Source organism: Oryctolagus cuniculus, chromosome 11, assembly GCF_051225735.1.
Source record: "Oryctolagus cuniculus isolate XC-2025 breed Fujian yellow rabbit chromosome 11, ASM5122573v1, whole genome shotgun sequence".
Taxonomy (NCBI): Eukaryota; Metazoa; Chordata; class Mammalia; order Lagomorpha; family Leporidae; genus Oryctolagus; species Oryctolagus cuniculus.
In genome coordinates, this window is record NC_142877.1 from 103960098 (window position 1) to 103979292 (window position 19195).

Genomic DNA, 19195 nt, shown 5'->3' on the forward strand with positions numbered 1-19195 from the left:
TGATTTTTAACCATGAAAGTTTTCAAATGTGAAATTTTTAAAAGAGGTTGATTTTCTCAAATATTTCCTTCTGAAATTAGATTGAGAATCATGTCTTAAAGCTCTGTAGTCTGTTAAGCAGGTTCACATGTGTATGTGTGTATTAAGTTAGCTACCACTGTGAAATGTGAAATGTCATTTAAAGGTTATATTGGACCTTTTAATTATTTAAATTATTGCCTATGTCCAGCTCTTTCTAGAGATCATTCATCCTCCAACTCTCTTGTCTCCCACTCCTCTTGTTTTGTTCTTAGTTTTTCTTTTGATTCCCAGCATGTACAGATAAAGGGATTCTTGATTACTCTTCACCTTGAATGATCTTATTGTGTTATAATCCATTAGGCTTTAATGAAGCAAAGAGAACAGGAGATAGTGTTTGAAATTAGAACTTGTGGATGAGAGGAATTATCAGATCATTGCCATTCTATGGTCTTAGATTTTTGCTTGCACATATGGAGTCCATAATCACATGACTCTTCCTACATTGACAATAATCTGTACTTCTGTGGCCAAAGAGGCTGAGCTAATTCTCAGTGACATCCAGTGTTCACTTTGAATCCAATTTCTTGTGTTTTGATTTCCTATTCTATTTATTAAATTTTTTATTCATTTGAGAGTGTGAGATGGGGAGTGTTGTAGAAAGAAAGTGATCCCATCTGCCAGTTCATTCGCTAGGTGCCTACAAAACCTGGTAGCTGACTGAAATGGGAGCCAGGAACTCAATCCTGGACTCTTACGAGTGGCAGGAATCCAATTACTTGAGCCATCACTATTCCCTCCCAGAATCTATGATTAGCAGGAAGCTAGAGTCAGTAGCCAGAGCCAGACATAGAATCCAAGCACTCCTGTATGGGAAAAGGGAATCCTAACCAGAGACCAAACCATTATGCTAAATGCCTGCCTCATTAGTTTATTTTTAACCCATAGAATGCTATCTCAGAGGGGAAGTTTACAAGGGATGGGAGAGTTGAGATATTGACCACATGATTTTGTATGGCATCTCTGTGGTTGACGTCTTATTCATGCTGTTTTATTTAGTCTTAAATTCTCTTTGCCTTAATTTTCACATCTGTAAAAGGGAAGTAGTTATAGTAAATCTCTGTATAGCCATTAGCATTGGTCCTGGTACGTGGCAAGTGCTGTGTTAATTGTTGGCTGCCACCTTTGTCTTGATTTCTAACAACAACCCTATCTGGGAAATGGGATTATCCCACTTAAAAGATAAAGAACCTAAAGCTCAGTTAAGTTCAATAACCCAATCTAATAGCCAGTAAGTGGATGGGCTGGCATTTGAACTCAGACCCGTCTGAATCCAAAGCTCGTGCTCTTTTCAAAAAGGCATAAATTATCATTAATAGACTATGAGGGTATTTAATGCAGAGCATCACTGACCTCATTTTGTGTTGTGAAAATGTAGTTGAGACTAATGAGCAAAACTTGAATTAGGTACACAATTCACCTCTAACCATCATTCCCAGGATGGGAAGAGGTGCTAGCATCATCTGCTTATTCAAGGTGTCTGCCTTTGCTTTAGAATGCAATAGTAATCAGAGAAGTTCTTCATGGAATACCTGATATCCCAGTAACAAGTTCATGATCTCTTCCCCAGTGCAGAGGGAGCTGGGGTGCATGTGACACAATGTTCTGTGTTATAATAATAACGAGCATCATTATTATTGGAATAGCCAATGACATGTTTGTAATGACCATGTCTGGGCTGGTGTTGTGGTGCAGCCGGTTAGGCTGTGACCTGTGACACCAGCATCCCATATGAGTTCTAGTTTTAGTTCTTGGTTGCCCCACTTCAGATCCAGCTCCCTGCTAGTACACCTGGGAAGGCAGCAGCAGATGGCCTAAGTGCTTGTGCCCCTGCCACCAACTTGGGAGAACTAGATGGAACTCCAAGCTCGTGGTTTCAGCCTGGCACAGACCCTGCCATTGCAGCCATTTGTGGAGTGAACTGGTGGAAGGAAGGTTTCTCTTTCTTCTCTCTTCTCCCCCGCCTTTCAAATAAATAAATTTTTTTTAAAAAAGGATCATACATGTTTTTAAATTTCATGGGTTTTTTGTTTGTCCATTTTCAAAGATATTGTTTGAAACTCAAAGTATTTAAACTAATATTCCCTGACAGAGGAAGCTGCCTGCTTTCAGGTCTGTAACAAAACCACAGATTTTTCTTTAGGGAGAAGTTAATATAGCTAATTAACTGTTTCCAGAACACACCAGTGGAGGTTACTAATTTTTAAAAACAGTGTAATATGATTTTACCCCAAATATATTGTCAGCACATGACCTCGATATACAGAACACATGGGAACTGAGCTTTTTGTTGTGGGTGGAGAGAAGGTGGGCTTTGCTTATTCAGTTTCTTCTTTGCCCTCTCTGTATCTCCTGAAGCTCCTCAGAGGGATTCTGTGGTTCCAGAGGACTCATTTTGAAAAGCACTGGCCCATTGGAAAGGAATGAAGCCAGTTAAGAAAGCATTTATGTCCTTTCCCATTACTTTGTTTATTTTTAGTTTTTCTTCTTGTTCTTATTGGTAACTCAGGCAATTTCTGCCTTAGGGACACTGTCATATTTGTTTGAAGCATAATGACCATCTAGAGAGTCTTGGGCTTATTTGTGTCATCTAAATGCTAAATAATGTTTAGCTTTGAAAATCCCAGCCTCAGGTGCTTGAAACTGCTGTGATTGTCTATTTTCCTGAATTTCTAAAAACATTCAATTTGATCTATTTGCTAAATTTTAAAGTGTCAGACCTGTCGGGGCCACAGATATAAAGTCTCACTTTATTCAGATAAATGTTAAAGCAGTGACAAGATAATTGCTTGGTTGTTAAATGACTTCCTGTTTTTGAAAGCCAAACAGGATTTAAGAACACTAGAATGCTTCCCACAACAAGATGCCTGCTAGAAATAGCATAGATGCAGGAATTGAAACTGGGTTAGAACTCATCTTTGTTACTTCTTAGCTGCATGGCCAACCTTACCATTTCTGAAATTGGCTTCTTTTCCTTTTTAAATTATTTTTCAAAATTTTTAAATTTTTAAGATGATCAAATTTCATGTATTTCATCTATGCATATTTAGGAGCATAGTAAAAATTCTCACCCTACCCTCCCCACTCCTTCCTTTCCCATTACTTCCTTTAACTTTAGCAATGATATACTCTTATTCTACTTTATACTCTTAAGATTAACCCTTCGCTAAGTAAAGAATTTGAAACATAGTAAGAAGAAAAAAAAAACACTGATCCTCAACAGTAGAGACAAGTGCTGTAAACAATCATTGAATCTCAAAATCTCATTTTCACTCATATACATTTTTGATAGTCTATTAGTTACCACAGATCAGGGAAAATATTTGGTATTGTCTTTTTTGGAGACTGGCTTATTTCACTAAGTACAATGGTTTCCAATTGCATCCATTTTGTTGCAAAAGACAAGATTTCGTTCATTTTTTTCTTTTTACAGCTAAGTAGTATTCCATACTACATGTGTACCACAGTTTCTTTATCCAGTCATCAGTTGATGAACATCTGAGTTGATTCCATATCTTAGTTATTGTGAATGGAGCTGCAATAAACGTGGGATGCACATAACTCTACTATATGCTAATTTTATTTCTCTTGGGTAAATTCCCAGAAACAGGATTGCTGGACCATATGCTGTATCTATTTTCAGCTTTCTGTGGTATCTACATACTATATCCACGTATCTATACTACTTTACACTCCTACCAACTGTGGATTAGTGTACCTTTTCCCCTTCATCCTCACCAGCATTTATTGTTTGTTGAATTTTGTATCATGCCATTCTTACTGCGGTGAGGTGAAACCTCATTGGGGGTTTAATTTGCATTTCCCTAGTGGCTAGTGATCCTCCGCATTTTTTTCATTTGTCTGTTGGCCATTTTAATATTCTCTTTTGAAAAATGCATGCTCAAGTCATTTGCCCTTTTCTTAACTGGGTTGTTTAGGTTTTATTGTTGTTGTTGAGTTTTTGAGCTCTTTTAGATCCTGGGTATTAATCCTATAGATAGTTACATAGTTTGCAAATATTTTCTACCATTATTTCAGTTACCTCTTCACTTTGCCAAGTGTTTCCTTTGCAGTGCAGCAACTTCATAGCTTGATGTAATCCCATTTGTCTGTCTTTGCTTGGATTCTGTGTGGTTCTGGGGTCTTCTCCAAGAAGCCTTTATGTATACTAATGTCTTACACAGTTTCCAAAAGTTCTCCTCTAGTAATTTGAAGGTATCAGGTTCTAGATTTAGATCTTTTTCAATTTTCAGTTGATATTTCTATCAGGTATAAAGTAGGGATCTAGTTTCATATTCTGCACATGTGGAATTTTCTCAGCACCATCCTTGAAGAGACCATCCTTGCTTCAGGGGTGGATTTTAGCTCCTTTGTCATAGATTATTTGACTTTAGATGCATAGATTGATTTCTGTTTTTTTTTTTCCTGTTACATTAGTCTACATGTCTATTTTTGTGCCAGTATTGTGATGTCTCTTGCTTTATTTTTGTTGTTTAAGATTGCTTAGCTACTTGGGCTCTCTTGTGTTTCATATGAATTTTAGCATCATTTTTTCTAGATCTGAGAAGAATATTATTGGAATTATAATTGAGATATTGAACCTGTAAATTGCTTTCAGTAGCATGGACATTTTTATGATATCAATTCTCCTGATCCATGAATATGGGAGATTTTTCCATTTTTTATGTTGCCTTCTATTTCTTTCTTTAATATTTTGTAACTTTCACCATAGAGATCTTCCACCTTCTTGGTTAAATTGATTCTAAGTTATTTAAATTTTATGTAGCTATTGTGAATGGGATTATTCTTAGAAGTTCTTTCTTAGCCATGGAATTGTCTCTAAGTAGTCTTTTGGTTCAGTTATATATAGGATCATGTCATCTTCAAAGTAGGGTAATTTGATTTCCTCCCTTCTAATTTGTACCTCTTTGATTTCTTTTCCTTGTCTAATGGCTCAGGCTAAAACTTCAGGAACTATACTGAATAGCAGTGGTGAATGTGAGTATCTTTATCTGGTTCAGGACTTTAGTGGAAATGCTTCCAACTCTTCCCCATTCTGGAATGCTGGCTGTGGGTTTGTCATAAATGGTCTTGATTGTGTTGAGGAATGTCCCTTCTATACCCAGTTTGCTTAAGGTTTTCATCATGAAAGGATGTTGTATGTTATCAAATGCTTTCTCTATATCTATTGAGATAATCATATTTTTTTGTTCACTTTGTTAATGTGATGCATCACATTTATTGATTTGTGTATGTTGAACCATCCCTGCATCCCAGGGATATATCCCACTTTGTCCAAATGAGTGATCTCTCTGACGTGTTGTTTGATATAATTAGCTAGTATTTTGTAGAGAATTTTTACATTTATCTTATCAGTGATGTTGGTCTATAGTTTTCTTTGTTGTATCTTTTTCCAGTTTTGAAATGGGATGCTGGCCGGCGCTGCAGCTCAATAGGCTAATCCTCCACCTGCGGCACCAGCACACCGGGTTCTAGTCCTGGTCGGGGTGGTGGATTCTGTCCCGCTTGCCCCTCTTCCAGGCCAGTTCTCTGCTATGGCCCGGGAGTGCAGTGGAGGATGGCCCAAGTGCTTGGGCCCTGCACCCCATGGGAGACCAGGAGAAACACCTGGCTCCTGGATTCAGATCAGCACGATGCACTGGCCGCAACACACTGGCCATGGTGGCCATTGGAGGAACCAACGGCAAAAGAAGACCTTTCTCTCTGTCTCTCTCTCTCACTGTCCACTCTGCCTGTCAAAAAAAAGTACAGTCCACAAGGCACACTCTCAGGCAGTGGCACTAGTGGCACTGGCTGCTACAGACTGCTCTCACCTTGCTCTTCAAAGCTGGTGTCTCTTCCAGCTCCCAGCTGCAGGTATCATTTGTTGTGTTCCCACTCATTTCTGTGCATCCACACTTTTCATGCTACTCCTTGCCATCCCTCTTCCTTCTGTAGAGTTTCCAGTGAAGATTTCTCTCCAACTCTCCCCAGGAATGCAATTCCTTTGCTTTTCTTCTGCTATTTTCCTCTGTTCAAAAGCAATATATCTTTTCCCTACTTAGCCATATTTTCCCTATTTAACCATCTAAGAAGCCATCTCCTTTCTCTTGATGCCTATCTCCTAGGTTGTTCTGAGGATGAATCGAGCAAATAGACCTATGGGTCTTTAACACACAGTAGACTTCTGTACTCCTCTTGTCTTTGTCTCCTTTCCAGTTTCCTTTATATTTGATCTCTTAAAAGAGGAACAGATACTTTCAAGGAGCCTCTCAAAGAATAAGAAAAAAATAAAAAGATATAATCTTAAAATTTTCTATTATTTATTTCCAAATGGACACTGAATGTCTCCTGTTTTCTAGCTTGTGTCAATTTTGAGCTACCAGAGCCCTTCACTGAAAAGAAAACTTGGTGTAGATATAGAGACAGAGTTGTTACAGAACACTGTGTGACTTGATACAATTGAAATAGGAGCAATCTTTCTTTCACTGCATTCTGAATTATTTCTGAAGTTGTCATTTTTTGTGTTTGCTAGTGATACTTTGAGGTCAATGTGTAATGCCTTTAGAATTCTAAGTCTCAAATGTGAAAATTTTGGATTTAGGACAAAAATAGTATATAACGAATGGACACTCTGTAGAAAAATGCAGACATCGGGATTACAATTGTACAACCCTATTATATATTCATTAATCTATAATTCCTCCTTATTTTCTGTGCATCAGAAAATACCGAGATTAAAGTACTGCTGTATAGTAATGTCGAGGTGAGAATATTCTACAATTATAAAAAGGAAGAGAATTAAAAGAGAAATGAATTATACTCCAATTTTTTGGTTTTATTTCTTACTCTCTTTTAAACTTTTTTTTTTTTTTTGACAGGCAGAGTGGACAGTGAGACAGAGAGAAAGGTCTTCCTTTGCCATTGGTTCACCCTCCAATGGCCGCCTCAGCCAGTGCGCTGCGGCTGGCGCACCGTGCTGATCCGATGGCAGGAGCCAGGTGCTTCTCCTGGTCTCCCATGGGGTGCAGGGCCCAAGCACTTGGGCCATCCTCCACTGCACTCCCTGGCCACAGCAGAGAGCTGGCCTGGAAGAGGGGCAACCGGGACAGAATCCGGTGCCCCAACTGGGACTAGAACCCGGTGTGCCAGCACTGCAAGGCGGAGGATTAGCCTAGTGAGCCGCGGCGCCGGCTCTTTTAAACTATTTCTTTTTTTTTTTTTAATCTTTTATTTAATGAATATAAATTTCCAAAGTACGACTCATGTGTTACAATGGCTTCCCCCCCCATACCGTCCCTCCCACCCACAACCCTCCCCTTTCCCACTCCCTCTCCCCTTCCATTCACATCAAGATTCATTTTCGATTATCTTAATATACAGAAGATCAGCTTAGTATACCTTAAGTAAGTATTTCAACAGTTTGCTCCCACACAGAAACATAAAGTGAAAAATAATAGATGATTTTTTTTAAATGATGATGAAATCAGATCAGACCTATTGTCATGTTTAATCCCAGTGAGAGTCAAGTTGGGAATTGATAATTTCTTTCTTTTTTTTTTTTTTTTTTTTTTTTTTTTACAGAAGATCAGTTTAGTGTACATTAAGTAAAGATTTCAGTCATTTGCACCCCCATAGAAACACAAAGTGAAATATACTGTTTGAGTACTCGTTATAGCATTAAGCCTCAGTGTACAGCACGTTAAGGACCGAGATCCTACATGAGGAGTAAGTGCACAGTGACTCCTGTTGTTGACTTTACCAATTGACACTCCTGTTTATGGCATCAGTAATCTCCCTATGCACCAGTTATGAGTTTCCAAGGCTATGGAAGCCCCTTGAGTTCTCCGACTCTTATCTTGTTTAGACACGGTCATAGTCAAAGTGGAGGTTCTCTCCTCCCTTCAGAGAAAGGCACCTCCCTCTTTGAAGACCTGTTCTTTCCACTGGGATCTCACTCACAGAGATCTTTTTGCCAGAGTGTCTTGGCTTTCCATGCTTCTAAACTATGTTTACTTTTTAAATTCTTTATAACACTGATTCCTTTATTTCATTCTCTTGCTTTGAAGTATGAAGCCTTCCCACTCATGAAATTTTTTTTGTTTTTCAACATTTTATTAAAATACAGTATACATGCCAAGAAATGAACATAAGAGTATAGATAAATGAATTTTTTTGTCATCTGATGACACTCATAACCAATATCCCAATTAAGAACAAAGAATTACTGGTATCACAAGAGTCCTCACTCTTCCTACCTCTCTATTTCTTTTTTAAAAAAAACATGTGAAATAAAGAGTATGTTGCTGTTTGCATGGTATGATTTAATGAAGCAATATAACTATATACCAGATGATCTGAAATCCGCTCAATTTTCATACTATATGTATTTTTTAACTTTTATTTAATAAATATAAATTTCCAAAGTACAGTTTATGGATTACAATGGCTTTTCCTCTCCCATAACCTCTCCCCACCTGCACCCCTCCCATCTCCCGCTCCCTCTCCCCTTCCATTCGCATCAAGATTCATTTTCAATTATCTTTATATACAGAAGATCAATTTAGTATAAATTAAATAAAGATTTGAACAGTTTGCACCCACACCAAAACACATCCTGTATGTATTAACTACCACAAATAAAAGAAAACATCATTTTTTTCTTTTTACATCAGGCTTATTTCAATTAGCATAATCTCCATTTACATCCATTGCATTTTGTTTTGTTTTTCCAGGTCCTAAAGATGTATAGTTGGATTATTTGATAGCCTTTCTAGTTTATTGATGTAGGCACTTATTGCTAAAAACCTTCCTCTTAACACAGCTTTTAAAATGTCCCACAAGTTCTGATATGTTGTGTTGTCATTTTTATTCATTTCAAGAAATATTTTTATTTCTATTTTAGTTTCTTCTATGGCCTACTGTTCCTTCAGGAGCATGTTGCTTGGTCTTCATGTATTTTTATATTTCCTGGAATTTCTTTTATTGCTCATTTCCTGCTTCATTACATTGAGTTTAGAAAAGATACATGATATACTTCATTTTTTTTTTTAATTTGTTGAGACTTATTTTATGGTCTCGTCTATGGTGTATCCTAGAGAATGTTCTATGTACTGGTGAAAAGAATGTACATTCTGTTATAGGATGAAATGTTTTGTAACTATCTATTAAGTCCATTTGGTCTATAGTGTAGATTAGCTCTGTTGTTTAGTGATCTGTCCATTGATGAAAGTGGGGTGTTGAAGTCCTCCATTTTATCGTATTAGAGTTCATTTCTCCCTTTAGATCCATTGACACTTGCCCTGGTATTGAGTATATATGCATTTACTGTAGTCACATCTCCTTGTTGAATTGATCTCTTAATCATTACATAATGACTCTTTTTTTGTCTCTTTTAACAGTTTTTATTTTATATTCTATTTTGTTTGATATAAATATAGCTACTCCTGCTAATTTTCTGTTTCCATTTTCTTGGAATATCTTGTTCTATCCTTTCACTTTTACTCTGCGTGTATCTTTATTGGTGAAGTGTTTTTCTTGTAGGCAGCATATACATGGGTCTTGTTTTTTAGCCATTCAGCCAGTTTGTAGCTTTTCACTGGAGAATTTAATCCATTTACATGTAAGGTTATTTTGGATAAGTAATGACTTAGTCTGCCATTTTTCTGTAAATATTCCTCTTGTATAGAATCTCCTTTGTTCTTTCACTAGATTTTTGGCCTTCCCATTCTTTCGTAATGCTGATTAACTTTCTCCTAAGATTCATTTATTTGGTCCCTTGATGGTATCATAGAGATCCTAAACACCGTTCTCAGTCTTTTAATTTTTTTTTTGTCTGACTGAAATATTTCAAAAGACCTGCATGCTAAATATGGTATTCTTTTTTCTGCCCCACCAAATCCACTGTTAAGACTTTCTACTGTATTCTTAATTTAACCTACTGAATACTTCATTTCTAGAATTTCTATTTGATTTTTCTTCAGTATCTCAATCTCCTTGCCGAATTTCTTATCAATGTCATGTACAGATTTCTTTATTTAACTGTTTCTGTGTACTTAAATAACCTTACAATCATTTTTTAGAATTTCTTTTCAGGCATTTCATCCATCTTTTCTTTTGCACAACCCAATATTAATGTATTGTTGTGCTCCTTTGGGGAAGTCATATTGCCTTTCTTGTTTATGTTTCTTTTATTTATGCATTGGGTGACTATTTGTTACTATTTCCCTACGAAGATTTTTTTTTCTTGAATGAAGGCTTTATTAGAAATGTACCTCTTGCAAGGTGGGGGTTTTGTATCAACTTTTGCGGGTGGAGATCCAGTTTTCCTAGCACCATTTGTCAAAGGGGCTGTCCTTTCCTCAGGGAATGATTTTTACCTCCTTTGTCAAAGATTACTTGGTTGTGGATGTGTGGAATGGTGTCTGGAGATTCTAATCTGTTCCATTCTACATGTCTGGTTTTGCATCAGTGCCAGGCTGTCTTGATTATAGCTGCCCTGTGGTATGTCTTGAGGTCTGTTATTGTGATGCCTCTAGCTTTGTTTCTGTTGTTTGAGATATCTTTAGCTATCTGGGGTCTCTGTTGTTTCCAATGAATTTTAGTACAGTGCTTTTTATAGATGTTAGAAACGTGCCCTTGGTGTTTTGATTGGAATAACATTGAGTCTGTAAATTGATTTGGGTGGTATGGACATTTTTATGAATTGGTTCTTCCAAGCCATGGACATGGAAAATTTTCCATTTTTTGTGTCTTCTGTTACTTTCTTTAATGTTTTGTAATTTTTATTGTAGATATCTTTTGCCTCCGTGGTTGAGTTTATTCCAGGGTGTTTGAATTTTTGTGGCTATTGTGAATGGAACTGATCTTAGAGGTTCTTTATCATCCAAAGCATTGTCTGTGTATGCAAAAGCTGATTTTTGTTTGTTACTTTTATATCCTGCAAATATACCCAAATCTTTTGAGTTCTAATGGTCTCTTGGTGGAGTCATTTGGTTCCCCTATATATTGAACCACATAATCTGCAATCAGGGATAATTTGACTTCCTCTCCCCAAGTTGTATATCTGATTTCTGTTTCTTCAAGTGAGCACTAACTGCTATAATGTCTCCTCTTAACGCTGCTTTGCTGTATTTTACAAGTTTTGATATATTGTATTGTCACCATTATTGATTTCCAGAATATTTTTATTTCCATTTTGATTTCCTCTAAGATGCTCTGTTCATTCAGCAGTGTATTGTTCAGTCTTAATGTGTTTGCATATATTCTACACATTCTTGTGTTGTAAATTTCCAGTGTCATTCCGTTGTGGACAGAAAAGATTAATGATATGATTTTAATTTTTTTGAATTTGGTGAGAATTGCTTTAGGGCCTAATATATGATCTATCCTAGAGAAATTTCCATGCAATGTTGAAGAGAATATGTTTTCTTCAAATATGGGATGGAATATTCTGTAGATATTAGTTAGATTCATTTGGTCCATCATGCAGATTAGCTCTGTTTTTTTTTTCTTTGTTGATTTTTCTGTCTTGTTGATCTGTTAATTGATAAAAATGGGGTTTTGAAGTCCCTGATTAATATTGTATTAGAGTCTATGTCTCTCTTTAGATTCATTAACATTGGTTTTAAATTGTCTGGCACCTGGAATTGGTGCATATGCATTTATTTTAGTTGAATTATAGTTGAATTGATTCCTTAATAAAAAAAAAGAAATTAAAGGAATACAAATTGAGAAGGAAGAAGTCAAACTATCCCTCTTTGCAGACGATATGATTCTTTACTTAGAGGATCCAAAGAGCTCTACTAGGAGACTATTGGAACTCATAGAGGAGTTTGGCAAAGTGGCAGGATATAAAATCAATGCACAAAAAATCAACAGCCTTTGTATACACAGGCAATGCCATGGCTGAGAGGGAGCTGCTGAGATCGGTCCCATTCACAATAGCTACAAAAACAATCAAGTACCTTGGAGTGAACTTGACCAAGGACGTTAAGGATCTCTGTGATGACAATTGCAAAATCTTGAAGAAAGAAATAGAAGAGGATACCAGAGAGTGGAGAAATCTTCCATGCTCGTGGATTGGGGGAATCAACATCATCAGAGTGTCCATTCTCCCAAAAGCAATTTATGGATTCAGTGCAATCCCAATCAAGATACTAAAGACATTCTTCTCAGATCTAGAAAAAATGATGCTGAAGTTCATATGGAGGCACAGGAGACCTCGAATAGCTGGGGCAATCTTGTACAGCAGGGACGGGGCCGGAGGCATCACAATACCGGGTTTCGGGACGTACTACAGGGCGGTTGTAGTCGGGACAGCATGGTACTGGTACAGAAACAGATGGATAGACCAATGGAACAGAGTTGAGACACCAGAGATCAATCCAGACATCTACAGCCAACTTATATTTGATCAGGGGGCTGAAGCCAGTTCCTGGAGCAAGGACAGTCTATTCAATAAATGGTGCTGGGAGGACTGGATTTCCACGTGCGGAAGCATGAGGCAGGACCCCTACCTTTCACCTTACACAAAAATCCACTCAACGTGGATTAAAGACCTGAATCTATGACCTGACACCATCAAGTTATTAGAGAACATTGGAGAGACCCTTCAAGATATTGGCACGGGCAAAGAATTTCTGGAAGGGACCTGGGAGGCACAGGCAGTCAAAGCCAAAATCAACTATTGGGATTGCATCGAGTTGGGAAGTTTCTGTACTGCAAAAGAAACAGTCAGGAGAGTGAAGAGACAACTGACAGAATGGGAGGGAATATTTGCAAACTGTGCAACAGATAGAGGGTTGATAACCGGAGTCTACGGAGAGATCAAGAAACTCCACAAAAACAAAACCAACAACCCACTTAAGAGATGGGCCAGGGACCTCAGTGGACATTTTTCGAGGGAGGAAGTCCAGATGGCCAACAGGCACATGAAAAAATGTTCAAGGTCACTAGCAATCAGGGAAATGCAAATCAAAACCACAATGAGGTTTCACCTCACCCCGGTTAGAATGGCTCACATTCAGAAATCTACCAACAACAGATGCTGGCGAGGATGTGGGGAAAAAGGGACACTAACCCACTGTTGGTGGGAATGCAAACTGGTCAAGCCACTATGGAAGTCAGTCTGGAGATTCCTCAGAAACCTGAAGATAACCCTACCGTTCGACCCAGCCATCCCACTCCTTGGGATTTACCCAAAGGAGTTTAAATTGATAAACAAAAAAGGGTCTGCACCCTAATGTTTATTGCAGCACAATTCACAATAGCCAAGACCTGGAACCAACCTAAATGCCCATCAACGGTAGACTGGATAAAGAAATTATGGGATATGTACTCTTTAGAATACTATACCGCAGTAAGAAACAACGAAATCCAGTCATTTGCAACAAAATGGAGGAATCTGGAACACATCATGCTGAGTGAAATAAGCCAGTCCCAAAGGGACAAATACCATATGTTCTCCCTGATTGGTGACAACTGACTGAACACCAAAAAGGAAACCTCCTGAAGTGAAATGGACACTATGAGAAACGGTGACTTGATCAGCATAGCCCTGACTGTTAATGAACAACTTAATACATTATCCCTCTTAGTTTTTTTTGTCTGTTCTACTTAATATGACTGGTTTAATTCTGTAATTAATACACAGTTATTCTTAAGTGTTGAAAATTAACTGAAATGTGATCCCTGTTAAACATAAGAGTGGGAATAAGAGAGGGAAGAAGAGATGTACAATTTGGGACATGCTCAGGCTGACTTGCCCCAAATGGTAGAGTTAGAAACATACCAGGGGATTCCAGTTCAATCCCATCAAGGTGGCATGTACCAATGCCATCTCACTAGTCCAAGTGATCAATTTCAGTTCACAATTGATCATAATGAAAGGACTAAGAGTCAAAGGGAGCACATAAACAAGTCTAGTACCTGCTAATACTAACCGATAGAATAAATAAAGGGGAGAGTGATCCAACATGGGAAGCGAGATACTCAGCAGACTCATAATATGGCGGGTGTCCTAAACAGCACTCTGGCCTCAGAATCAGCCCTAAAGGCATTCCGATCTGGCTGAAAAGCCCATGAGAGTATTTCAGGCATGGAAAGCCAAGACACTCAGGCAAAAAAAAAAAAAATGGAAGATCTCTGTGAGTGAGATCCCAGTGGAAAGAACAGGTCTTCAAAGAAGGAGGTACCTTTCTCTGAAGGGAGGAGAGAACCTCCACTTTGACTATGACCTTGTCTAAACAAGATAAGAGTCGGAAAACTCAAGGGGCTTCCATAGCCTTGGAAACTCATGACTGGAGCATGGGGAGATTACTGAGGCCATAAACAAGAGTGTCAATTTGTAAAGTCAACAACAGGAGTCACTGTGCACTTACTCCTCATGTAGGATCTCTGTCCTTAGCATGCTGTACATTGAGACTTAATGCTATAATGAGTACTCAAACAGTATATTTCACTTTGTGTTTCTATGGGGGTGCAAAATATTGAAAGCTTTACTTAATGTATACTAAACTGATCTTCTGTAAAAAAAAAAAAGAAGAAGAAGAAGAAGAAATTATCAATTCCCAACTTGACTCTCACTGGGATTAAACATGACAATAGGTCTGATCTGATTTCATCATCATATAAAAAATCATCTATTATTTTTCACTTTATGTTTCTGTGTGGGAGCAAACTGTTGAAATCTTTACTTAATGTATGCTAAACTGATCTTCTGTATATTAAGATAATCGAAAATGAATCTTGATGTGAATGGAAGGGGAGAGGGAGTGGGAGAGGGGAGGGTTGCGGGTGGGAGGGACGTTATGGGGGGGAAGCCATTGTAATCCATAAGCTGTACTTTGGAAATTTATATTCATTAAATAAAAGTTAAAAAAAAAGAAATGTACCTCTGTGGCTCTGTGAAGAGCATAGGCTTACACCAGAGTTCCATGAGTGTGTGCTGGGTGAGGCCAGAAGCCTTGGCCCGTTTTGGGGTGGGGTAAGAGTTCAGAATGATACCCACGTTGTGCCTGGCAGAGCACCTCTGGCTATAGTTAGTAGACGGAGGGGATGTTGAAGTTTGCTGATGTGGTCACAATCCCGGCTCTTCTCTGTGCCAATGTGAGCCAGCTGATTCAAAGCCTGGATTGAGCATGTGATGACTTGCTTCCCACCTACCTAACCATGTGTACAATACAGAATACTGACCCTCTCCATATTGTGTCCTTTGAGCCCCCTGTGAGATATTTCCCCAGTGTGCAGCTAACTGAGCTTCTATAGTCAGACTAGGTAGGTTCATGAGAACCCAGCCACAACCTGCATCTCTCTCAGCTCCATTTCCTATACCCACAACTCCTTCAGTCACAGGGTGCAAGGGATCTGCTGTCCATGCTGTGAGCTTCCCATTTCTCAGTGTGAGTTACCTGCTGTTCCCTGAATCAGGGATCTGGCTGCATCTCTACCCTACCAAACTGAGTCTGGTGCTTTGGTTGGGGAAGGAGAGAGAAGCAATGTGACCTGTTTTCACAAATCAAAGTACTTTCCCAGTCCACTGGCAGCTCCCTAGTGTGGACTCAGAGCCAGTGGGGACAATGGAATTCTTCCTAAACGAAAACTACATATGGCTAGGGGACCACAGCAGCCTCCTCTTACCTTGCCTTGGGAAGATGGCACTTACCAGCTGGAAGTCAGCCATGTATATACAGGAGTCACTGGATGTTTTGTTCATATTCATACCTCCAACACCTAACCCTAAATGTTGGCTCAGTGAACAAATGGGAGAAATACTTTGTAGCTATTTAGATTATTAGAATCCTTGCGATATATGTGTGACCTCTGACCTCTTTTCCCTAAAGAATTAATAATAATACCTCAAATTATTTTACTGGAAAAATAATTATAATCATTGCAAATATTTGATGAGTAGAATCATTCATATCAAAGTACTATCAAAGTAAATTCACTTTCCCATCATATAAAGAATGTTAAGATCTGCCTGCCTGCTGACCCCCTGACTTCTCTGTTCTTCCCCAATCCTGGAGTTGCATAAAAAGAGCTGACTCTCAGAAATCTCTTTTCTGTACTGAGTTTGATGCTTTATTCTGACTTTCTGGCTGATTTTTGGCCTTCTAAGTAAATTGAGGTCCTTTACCCTACTTGTTCATGTGATATATATGAATCTCTGCTTTTCTGTTCCCAAGTCTTTTTTTAAGGCTGGGTTCCTAATCTTCACAATAATCATTTGAGCTTCTCTCTTGCCTTCCCAACCACATAAGAGTCACCTAACCTGACCCACTTCTGTTTCCCCCTTCTGCTCACACAGCCCTTCCTGGGCTGAGTACAATACAATCCATTGTGTGGGCTACATGGAATTTTTGTTTTCTCTCTCCCCTTTTCATTCTTAATTGACTGCTTTTAGTATTTGGCTCTCTTTCCCATTCAATGAGCCCAATAGCAGAATTCTACCAGACAGATAATTATCAAGCATATTTCCACTTAGAATAGAAGTTTAAGGGAGGTGATGAACCCCATTAACAAGAGACTTTGTATGAATGAAAAGCATTTTTGTGGTGTCCATGCCAATGGTAACAGAGATAACATTCCCATGTTGGCAGAACAGGGAGCTCTCTGCCAGCAGAGTCCATGCCTGTCATGTCAAGTACTTAAACTCCGGTTTCTAGCCCAGCACATTTTCTGGCCATAGTAGATATTCAGTATCTACCTGTTGAACGGGTTTTTAGAAATTGGTCACATTTGGAGGTTGAAGGTTAGTTTTCTACTTGAAGCAATTATGTAAGTTTTCATCAAATTCAGAATATTATACTTGGTTCCTAAAACTTACCGTGTAGTTAATGCTGATAACGTCAAATCCAGTGGTGAAATATTGATGAAAAGTGTATATTTTCCTGTGCCTGCAGAGAGTTTATGTTGTCTGTAGTGTTCTAATTGACCAAACATTCAGCTGAGAGTTATCTCATAGTTCAGCATTTTCAATCTCTCCAGAAACTATAGAGATGCCAACAGGTGACCATGATGCTTCATACCCCTTATTCTCTAAAATCATATTAATTTCCCTGAGTCCTCAGGTGGCAGCAACCCTGTGATAACTTACAGGCAGTAATTCTGATGGGCCACAGTATGGAGAGTAAGGGGCTTCTCTCCCTTTTCCAAGTTAGCTGTTCCCTGTAGAATCAAATACTTGGGACTTTAATGTAAAGTAGGATTTCTCATCCTTGGCACTGTTGATATTTGGGGCTGAATAACTTTCATAGGAGAGGTCCTGTGCACTGCACTGTAGGATGTTTAGCAGTGACTTTACTTACTAAATACCACTAACACTGCCCCTTGCCCCAGAAAAGACTATGGAAATGACCTCGAAAAATGTCAGATGCCTCCTGTGAGACAAAATAGGTCCCAGTTGAGAACCACAAACAGAGCTTTGTTGAAAGAAATACTGGCATGTGATAACCTGGTGATTTCTATCTTTGGCAAAAGCACAGATGTGAGTCTCATGGATGGATGCATACACATTCTTGCATTTCTTCCTAGTGTGAAGCAGTCATTGAGAAGTGAATTTCAATGTCTTCTTTAGCTTCATGTCTTCTCTCATACTCCATCCTAAGCATTCCTCACAGCAACCTTTCCAACTTGTAACTGCCTCTTCTGCTTTCTGAATTGATAAGGCTGAAATGCTAACTGCAAGCCCCAGAATCTAGAATTGACATCCACCATTCCTTGTGGATCTACAGTGTGTCAGCCAAAAGTTAATAGGTCCATGATCTCAGTTCAGCTTGGCCACCATGGAAGAGTCATTTTCTACCCCTGTAGGAAACAGAAGCACAAATTCACATGGCTAAATAATAGCAAACACATCTTCTGACTTGGTTAAAATGATATTTACCCTATTGTTCAAATCCATCAGTAGCTACTCAAATGTAAACATTATGAGCTTGAACGTTTACTCATTATCTACTTGAAATTTTGAAGTCCTGGCTTGTGCATACGAATCATGTTAAGAAAATATATGTGCAAAGTCCAGGGCCATGGAATGTCAGACAAAGAGGCTGTTTGACATCACTAAACTGACCACCTTAAGGTCATCATGCTGTCATTCAACAAATACGTATTAATGGCTTATTTTGTACCATGGTCTCTGTACATCAGTTACAACAGAAAAGTATGCTGCCCTTATGGAACTTACATTCTAATATGTCAAATATCCAATAAACAAGTAAACAAATAAGATAGTTTGTGTTTAGTCCTGAGAAGGAAATAAACAGTTGAAGGAGAAAATTAGTTGAGGGAAGCTTCCCTACATGAAGTGGGCAGGGATGTAGTCTGATTCTGATACCTCCCTAAACACTGGGCAGATTGCACTTCCACAGAAATATTAGTTCCTCCTTGAGCACTTGGCATGGTAACTGTCATTGTGCAGTTGCTCTTCAACTTAGTTTGTTGGAAAGATTGATAATTTTTTCTCTGTAGCCTATTGTCTAAAAACCTATAGCAAGTATGTTAATTCCCACTTGCGTCCCGCGCACTGTGGCTCAATAGGCTAATCCTCTGCCTGCGGCACTGGCACACCGGGTTCTAGTCCCGATCGGGGCGCTGGATTCTGTCCCGGTTGCTCCTCTTCCAGTCCAGCTCTCTGCTGTGGCCCGGGAGTGCAGTGGAGGATGGCCCAAGTGCTTGGGCCCTGCACCCCATGGGAGACCAGGAGAAGCACCTGGCTCCTGCCTTTGGATCAGCGTGGTACGCTGGGTGCAGTGCACTGGCTGCAGCGGCCATTGGAGGGTGGACCAACGGCAAAGGAAGACCTTTCTCTCTGTCTCTCTCTCTCACTGTCCACTCTGCCTGTTAAAAAAAAAAATTCCCACCTGCTGCTATAATAAGCTACTCCAAACTGAGTGACTTCAAACAATATAAATTAATATAATATTATATTAAGATAATATAAATTATATTATTGTCTAGAGTCAGAAATACTAAGAACAAGGTATTACATTTCTTTCTTTGTTTTTTTTTCTTTATTACCACAAAGACAAATGTCACGTCACTTTAATTCACCAAAACCATCACACAGTTCTGTGCTTGGCACGCAAGTGCACACATTTCTCAAATGATATTGAAA

At 38.7% G+C, this 19195-nt stretch overlaps 1 protein-coding gene across 4 annotated transcripts in view; it reads left to right on the forward strand.

The window, feature by feature from the left end:
- ANO4 (anoctamin 4) overlaps window positions 1-19195 on the forward strand; it is a 561128-nt gene that overhangs the window by 317048 nt on the left and 224885 nt on the right. The window lies entirely within an intron of this gene.